The following is an 8,678-nucleotide window of genomic DNA, read 5'->3' on the forward strand; positions in this document are numbered from 1 at the left end:
GAGTATCAACCACTACCTAGAGTGCTGCTTCTATATATATTACCTGTTAGTCAGTTATATTTGCAGTTCCCCAGTTTTCTAGAAATCAGCATTCATTCTCATCCCTGTAATTCCTTTTTTTTTTTTTTTTTTTGTTTTTTGTTTTTTTTTTGTTTCTTGCTTGAAGCAGCAAAACTTTGCATTGTGATTACTTTCCAGATACTTCAGGGACACGCTCTCTTTTCATAAAATGGAGGAACTAGCAGCTCCTTATATATTGTAAGGAGAGGAGTGATGCCACAGCTACAGGTTCTGAATAGATTTTCCCTGGAGAATAAATGAACTGTGCAGACCACCACAGTTTCTAGAGTTAACCTCCTCTAGGGAGTCAGGCTTCAATCTATGGAGGAAACAGAGCCACACTGCAGAGTCCTGGAGGCCAGGAGACACATTTTCACTACCTGTGTAGTTCATTGTATTCAAGCTGCACTGACTAATGCCTATACCTTTACAGTTTACTCCACTGTATATAAAAAATTAACAGCACTGACAAAATAGAACTCAGCTGTATTGGCTCTTGTTACCTATGGAGTATTTTGGCTGCTAAAAATAATAAGCTGTAGCTTGAGAAAGACAAATTCTTTATGTTATTGCAGCCAGACTGTCTAGACTGCCTAATAAGGTGGAGACCGTTCTGGGATGGCCTCATATTCTTTTTAACATTGACTATTTATTTCAGTGATTGCTTTGTTGGTAGATATTGCTGATGTTATTTCAGATTTGGGGGGAGTTTTTTGAGGGAGAAAAGAGCATAGATTTCCCTCCTGGAATAATTGCCCTATAAATATCAGTCTTCTCAGTTCAGTGAAGCTCAGAGCATGAAAAAGTTTTGAACACTTTCTGCCTAAACAAAAAGACATGATGCCAGCTCTTGGCAGTGACATCAAGAATGACAAGTGATTATTTAATACTCAGGGCTTGACCTGGCTAGCCCTCCATATACACAATTCAATGTCAATTCCACGCATGGAGGCTTTAAAGGATCAGGTTTGTAGCATGTAGAGCGCTAAAAAGGCAGCAGTCATTTTAAAAATGTCACTGCGTATGTGGTCCTCAACACAATAATTCAGCACTGCTTAGGCCACTGTGTTTCTGTTAACTCATTGCTAAATGCCATGTTCTTCCTGAAGATCAGCTACCCTCTGATACAGAGAAGTCTGGCCTTCATTCTGCAAGGGGAAAAGTATTCTGAGCTTCAGAGAAACCCATACCCCATTGCAGAGGACCCTGTGCTCCTTAAGAAAAGACATCCCTTTGGTGCCATTTGTACCATGCCAGAGAAGAAGGTGGAACTGTGCAGACCAACAGGCAGCCAATTTTTCCCCCTTGGAGTTTGCATATAAACTAGGTTTATACTTAGAGATGATGCAGTTAAGAGCAATTTATTCCTAGCTGAATCTAGTTAGTAACCTGTTCTATATAAGGATCACCATCAGTGGTCAGGTGCTTGTTTTATTTGCCCTGTGGGTATGTCACTGCAACTGACAATTCCAGTTACCTCTCCTCTTCTTGTCCTCTGGTGTCTTCATGTTCTTCTGTTAGACACACTTGAGAGAAGCAAGGAGTTTACAGCCTGTGTCCCAGTCTTTGCCACAATTTTCTTATGTCTTTTCAACTAAGTTGCTTAGATTCACATGTATCAAAGAGCTCAGATGCTTAATACAGTGTTTAGGCAGAATCTAGGGCCACAGATCAATTCTCAGCACTTTCTCAAATGCAAAAAAACCCCAAGCAATACCTTTTCCAAGTCACCTCAAACTCTGTTTCTGCATGTGACCTGCACAGCCATGATCTCTTCCAGCCAAGCACAAGCATACGTGTAGTTGAAACCATGGTCTGAAGACGGGGAAGACACCTCAGTATTTTAGTGTCAAGAGGCGTGAGACGTCCACAGAAGTCAGATATGTAAGCTGGGTTCCTAGGAAGTTCCCTGTTCCCTTAGCAGCTTCAGGCTGTACCCCTGGAATGGAAAATAAGTTTTCTGTGACAAAAAAAAATCCCACACTTTCTATTCTTCACTGATTGAAACAAGGACCTTTGTAGTTCCACCAAGTCAGAATAAGTGAGCATAGAATCATAAAAAAATTGGTTTGGAAGGGACCCTCAGAAGCTGTCTAGTCCATCCACCTAGCCTAAAAAAGGATCATTTATACCTTCTACTTGTCTAATTGCTACTGATCCTCCTGGGTAAAGACTGCCATATCTCCGTAGGCAATCTGTGCCAGTGCTTCTCTATGCATACAGAAGACTTTTCTTGTTATTCTTGCTTGTGGCATCCGCTACGGAAAGTGGGAACAGATTATTCTCCTCTCTCTAAAAGTGTTTGTGGTCTGTTGTCATCTCCCTCATCAGTCTCTAAGATAAACAATGCTAAGTCCTTTAACCTTTCCCAATTGATCATACTTTCAAAATCGCTTTCATCTAGACTGACTTCAGCTTGTCTTTCTGGTACCCAGAACTAGACAGAGTACTTCAGCTAAGCTCTTACCAGAAGTGGAGCAACACTGTATGACTTGCAAGCTGTTCTTCTGCAAGTAGAACCTGATCTGATGTGTGTCATTTTTGCAACAGAAAAATGATGTTGAGTTCAGCTTATGATGCCCAATGGGATACATGTGTACTAGTATTTCTGTCATTACCAGAGTACTTTTGAAGTTGTTTACTCTGTCCCTGTATATATTTTATTTTGCATTACAAAGCAGTCTTGAAGTGCGTTACCTGCTTTTTTGGGGATGAAACTAAACTAAAAGCTGCTGCCCAAGAGTGCACTTCCTGAGTATTTTCTCTCAAGGGAGAGTCAGTCCACAAGACTAAACCAGAGCTAGCCTGAAATACACCCTCTAAAGTTGAACCCAAGAGAGCTGGTTCCTCAGCCCTGGCTCTTTCACTTTGCAAACTTACCACTATTGTACAACCCTGAGCTGCTTGGCTACTCCTGCAGGGTGCAAAAGTACCTTGCAATCTTCTAGAACCTGTCTGAAAGAAGAGTTCCTTACTGGTTGTACTGTACACCACATGTATACAGTTGATTGCTTTTGCCTTATAGTGTCTTATCTTGCATTTATCCACTTTGAATTTAATTTGACATTTTAATTTCTTAACTTCTTTTTAAATTCTATAGAACTCTCCTTCAATGCATTTGCTGTACTTCTTGTCTTCAGGCCATCTACAAATACAATATTTAATATTTTCTCTTCCATCATCCACATCATTAATTGAATTGCCAAATAGAGTGAGATCCAAGACAGATCCCTCTGGCACACTGCTCAGTACACCCTTCCATCTTAACAGTGAACTACATAAAATATTCTCAGCATGTGATCATCAGGTAAATTTTGTCCCACTCTACAGAAGTCCTGCCATATATGTGTAGATATTTAAAATAAGAACATCTGATGAGATAGTATTAAGGTTAAAATATGTGATATTAACTGCCTCATCTCTCTCCGTAAGATCTTGCCAGACCCAGAAGTTAAATTGTCTTAATGCAATTTGGTTATGATAAACTCCAGTGGGCTATTACTTATTTCCCTGTCATCTTTCAGGTAATTACATATAGTTTAGTCAATTATTTGTTCTAGATTTTTTTCTAGGAACTGTTGTTGACTGATCTTTTCCCTATTTAAGAATAATGACAGTGTTTGACATTTTTCATGTCTTTTTATACCTCATTTGACCTCTATGATTGTCAAATGAGAAAGGATTGAGGGCAGCCCTGAGGAGAAGGAGTTGGGGCTGATGGTATATGAGAAGCTCAACATGAGCCAGCTTTATGCACTTGCAGCCCAGAAAGCCAACTGTGTCCTGGGCTGCATCAAAAGAAGTTTGGCCAGCTGTTGAGGGAGGTGATTCTCCCCTTTCACTCTGCTCTTCTGTGACCTCACCTAGAGTACTGTGTCCAGTTCTGGAGCCCCCCAACATAAGAAGGACACAGAGCTCCTTAAGGGAGTCCAGAGGAGGACAACAAGGATGAGGACAACAAGGCTGGAGCACCTCCTCTATGAAGATAGGCTGAGGAAGTTGGAGTTGTTCAGCCTGGAGAAGAGGAGGCTCCAAGGTGACCTTATAATGGCCTTCCAATACCTGAAGGGGGCCTACAAAAAAGCTGGGGAAGGACTTTTTGCATGAGCATGTAGCAGGAGGACAAGGGGCAACGGTTTAAAACTTTAAGAGGGGAGATTTAGATTAGATATTAGGAGGAAATTCTTTAACATGAGCGTGGTAAGGCCCTGTCCCTGGAAGTGTTCAAGGCCAGGTTGGATGGGGCTCTAAGCAACCTTATCTAGCGGGAGGTGTCCCTGCTCATACAGGGCAACTGGATCTAGATCATCTTTAAGGTGCCTTCCAACCCTGACCTTTCTGTGATTCTATGATTCAAAGGCTTCATTTTGCACTACCAAATAAAACAGATTGAAGAGCACGCTCTGACCCTGAAGCCAAGTGGCACAGCACAGTTCATCTCCACATGGCAAGCCTTTCCTCTCAGTCATCCAAAAAGAGTGTAAACATTCACACTTTCCTTCACCCAGGTTACTCTCCATCTTTGTACAGAGATTGTCTGGGAAAAAATGGAACAAAAAGACAAAAATATGCCAGAAAGCCTTTAGCAATAAACATTTTGAGTGATCCTAGCACAGCATATTAGCCTATAACCTGCCTCTCTTCTTTTTATGGCTATAGGCACAGCCAAAAAATCATCACTAAGTCATCAGAGATGTCCTAAACCAGTCTAGTTGTGAGGATGATGTCAGTGACGCTCATCAGTTCAGTGCTTAGGTTAGAAGACATATTTTTTCCCCATAAGAACTGCAGTAACACCATGGGAAGTGGGAGAAGATTCATTTTCAAAGATGCAGAGATAGAAATAATAATTTCATTTAGTTAACAAATCTAGCTTATTCCTTGCTGTGCACCCACCTCATAATGAATGCTTTATTTCTGTTCATTATATCTTTTATTTTTCCTTGGATAGCTTACTTACTTGTCCTCATTTTCAAATACTCTTGTTATTATAATTTGGTAATATTTTCTGCTACCTTTTTCAATCCAGGCCTTCTTTTTAGTTATCATATTGTTACATTATGCAAGAATAATTATTCTCTCTTGTCTTAAAGACAGAACCTCTAGCTGCTACATAATGCATGTACAGATTCAATGCATTTCTAATGCTGAGAATTTCTCTCCTTTCCCATTGTTCATATAACCAGAAATATTCTGTGGAAAAACTAGAAATAAATCTTCACCCAGTAGAATATGGTTTGTAATGTCTTTTGATATGGGCATTATCTCAGATTTAGCTCAGCTCACTTTATATGGGAGATAGAGAGAGATTCATCTCTAATTTAATATCTCTGAGATTGATCTGAGCTGTTTGCAGTTTCAGTCACACATAATAAGGTGAAGGAACAGTTTCTGACTGTCTGGCTGAGGCATTTATGTTGTGCTTATCATAGTAACACATCCGAGCCGTTTTGAAAAAAAAATATACCCTCTGAAAAGCCAGCAAAAAATTAATAATGACCTTCCAATATTATTAACCTAGCCTGATTCCTTTGTGCTTGACACCATTAGTTTTCATTCCTTTAATGTAGTCCTTCTCCATTCTGCAATCCTGAAAACTGATGGAGTAAGCTTTTTTCCAAGGTTGAATGGGAAGCTGAGTCAGATGCCTTTCTGATAGAGGGTCATGCTGCACTGTGATCCTGATGGAGGCTGGAGCATGGAGGGGTGCTAAAGCTCATGTGGCTGCACCATGAGTTTTGGGACTGGAAGGGAAAACACCACAGAAGGCACTGTTAATAGAAGTAGGAGGGAGAGATGGATGGGTACCCAAAGCTGCAGACCTAAATCTCTCCTTTGTGAATTTTTATCAAAGATAATTCATAACGGAGTAACTTGTGAAATATCGGCTACACAATTTAGCCTGATGCTGTGGTCCCTGAATTAGCTTCAGAAGCTGTATAATTACATTGCCCTGTCATTCTGCCCAAGCTCCTTATCCTAGAGAGGCAGATCTAATTACTCTGGGCACAGCACCAGCCTAATGCAGCCACAGCTCTTCTGGGACCAAGTTGGGGTGTGTGCTGGCACTGTGCTGGACTGGAGACTCAGACAAAAGCTCCAGTGATAGCTCTGACTTGTGCTGCCAATGCCTTGTGGCACACTACAGGTGTGTTTTGTAGCTGGAACTGGGTGACATGATTCTCAAAGCAATGACCAAGGGGCACGTGGTTTCCTTTAGATCTCCTTGCTGTGGAGGAAGAAGCAACATTGGGTGCCAGATAAAACCTGTTGGCTGCATACAGTGCTGAGATAGTTTCAGAGGGAAGAGTAAGGCCTTAAGAGACTCCAAAAGAATTGCCCATAGTATTAATGAGAGTATCCAAAGCTAGTTTGTATTTAAATATTGCATGGTGTAAAAGACTGTGAGATAACCATTTTAAGTGCTGCAAACAGAATGCCAGTTCCATTTTAGGGTGTTTTTCTCCCAGAAGAATAACCCTTTATATTAAGAGAAGGACTTATTTTAATGTATTTTTTTAGCTATTTTGAAATTCAAGATTTTTAGTTCTTCATGTCACTATAACTTAATCAGCATATGAAAAACTGTCTTGATTCCCAGGTTCATGTTATGGAGCTTGTATTTCTAGTGAAGAAGGACACTGGGTCTATCAGTTCAGTTAATTATTATAATCTGGCATGGCACTAGTGCTACCTCATGTAAGTGAGGTACTGTGGGTCAATTTCAGTACCACCAGACCCAGCAAAGCTTACAAAGACTGATCCAGTGAAAACAGCAGACATTTCTGGTGACTGCAAGCAGTGACTGGACCAGGCTAATGACAGAGAGTTGCCTAACTGAGTGATTGTAACATTTTTCCATCAATGATGTGAGAAGCTGGACCATGGCATCTGTGGACTGGAGGCAGTCTGAGTTGCTCACCCTACTTTTGTTGTCCCGCATAACATGAGACTGAATAAATATGAATCAAACTTTGCAGTGTGCATGACAGTACCAACACTTGCTTTTATGCTCAGTGTTACCAGTAGTATCATTGGGTGTACTGATGCTTTTCAGCAGCATGATTTGGATCCATGCAACCTTAATTTTACAAGGAAACCAAAATGATAAAGGATGAAGAAAAGCAGTCTATCATGAAAGCCTAAGAATCTAATCTATGCTAAACATTAAGCTCACAATTCTACATTAAATATCTCATCCCTCTCTTAGATTCCATTCAGACACATTTCAAATAGAGTAAAAAAACTGAAGATAGCCTTTAAAATTCTCCAAGACAAGGACTGTTTGCTCATTTCTCTTTGTACAATGTTTGGCACAACAGGACTCTGACTCCAAGACCTTGGAGCACCTGTGAGCACGAAACACCAAAAGCAGTTAAGGGATAGACTATGAAGCTGGGGGACAGTTAGTTGCTGGACTAGTTCCAGTGTTTCATTCTCCATCAAATTTGGCAACCTGTGCTGAACTCAGTGGGGATATTCCTCCTGGGGAATCTTGACTCATCTGCTTGGCTATCGTGCTCTCCATCAAACCCTGACACTTTTACTGCTAAACGGACTTCCCTGCAGTTGTGGTCCACTGCTGCGTTTTCCATTCCATAAAATAAACTGTGTAATTTATTATTTTCTCTTCTCCTTTCCAATTTTTGTAATCTAGAAGAACAATAAGCACATATATTGCTTTTATGAGGGAAAGTTCTGAGAAGCTGGCAACTTGCCTGGTCTCCTCATTTGTTTGTGCTGGGGAACATGCAGGATATTTTGCCGCAGCAAGAGTGAATAAAGTTTTGTCCCTCTGAAATCAACTTCTGAGGAGTATGGTACAGAGACAGAGTGTCTTTGGGAGGGAGAAAGGATAATAAATCACCTCATTATTTCTTGTTTCTCATTACAGCCAGTACCAGGAGGAATGTGTCTAATCTCTTTACTGTGTGGTACTCAGTCTGCGTGGGTTTGGGAAGGGTAAACAAGGTTTAGTCCTCATTCTGTCAGCTTTACTCTAATATCCCCTTCTTGAAGCAGATTCTGATACCCTCATTGCTCTGGGGAGAGAGAGTGTAGCTCGTAGATGGATTTCAAAGGGACAAAGAACAGAAATTGAGCCTTAGGAGTAGGAGCAGTGGATGGGGATGAAGTGGGAGATGGCAAACATGACACTGAAATTTGTGCCTCCTCTTTTGGGGGCCAGTCCCTGTATGAGTGACAAAAGCCACCCTGGGGCTGCCTAACTAGGCAGTGTATTATTTTATGCATCTGCTAGGGCTCTGCTTCTCATGGTCTTGCCTCCAATACCAACTCATCTGTTCTTTCCACATCTATTCTTGCTTTCAGCTTGGTTCATGTGTTTATTGTAAAGGGATGAGAGCAGGCTGAAGAACCTTCCCTTAGTGCTTAATGCAGCACTGATATCCATACAGTAAGGTGTATTGTACAACACCACTCAGCAGACACAGATTATGAGTCCTCAGGAGTAACCCCTTAAACTCCATTGATTACAGTGGGATTATGTGTAGATTAACATCTTGCTTGCTCTAAGGAGGTCTGAATTAATCCAAATGCTCCTGGGCAGAGTGGGCAGAAGTCTCCTTGTAAAGCATTTCTGCTTACCTCTTTATTTT

The sequence above is a fragment of the Chaetura pelagica genome, unplaced genomic scaffold (genome assembly GCF_000747805.2).
Source record: "Chaetura pelagica isolate M959 unplaced genomic scaffold, ChaPel_1.0 scaffold115, whole genome shotgun sequence".
NCBI lineage: Eukaryota > Metazoa > Chordata > Aves > Apodiformes > Apodidae > Chaetura > Chaetura pelagica.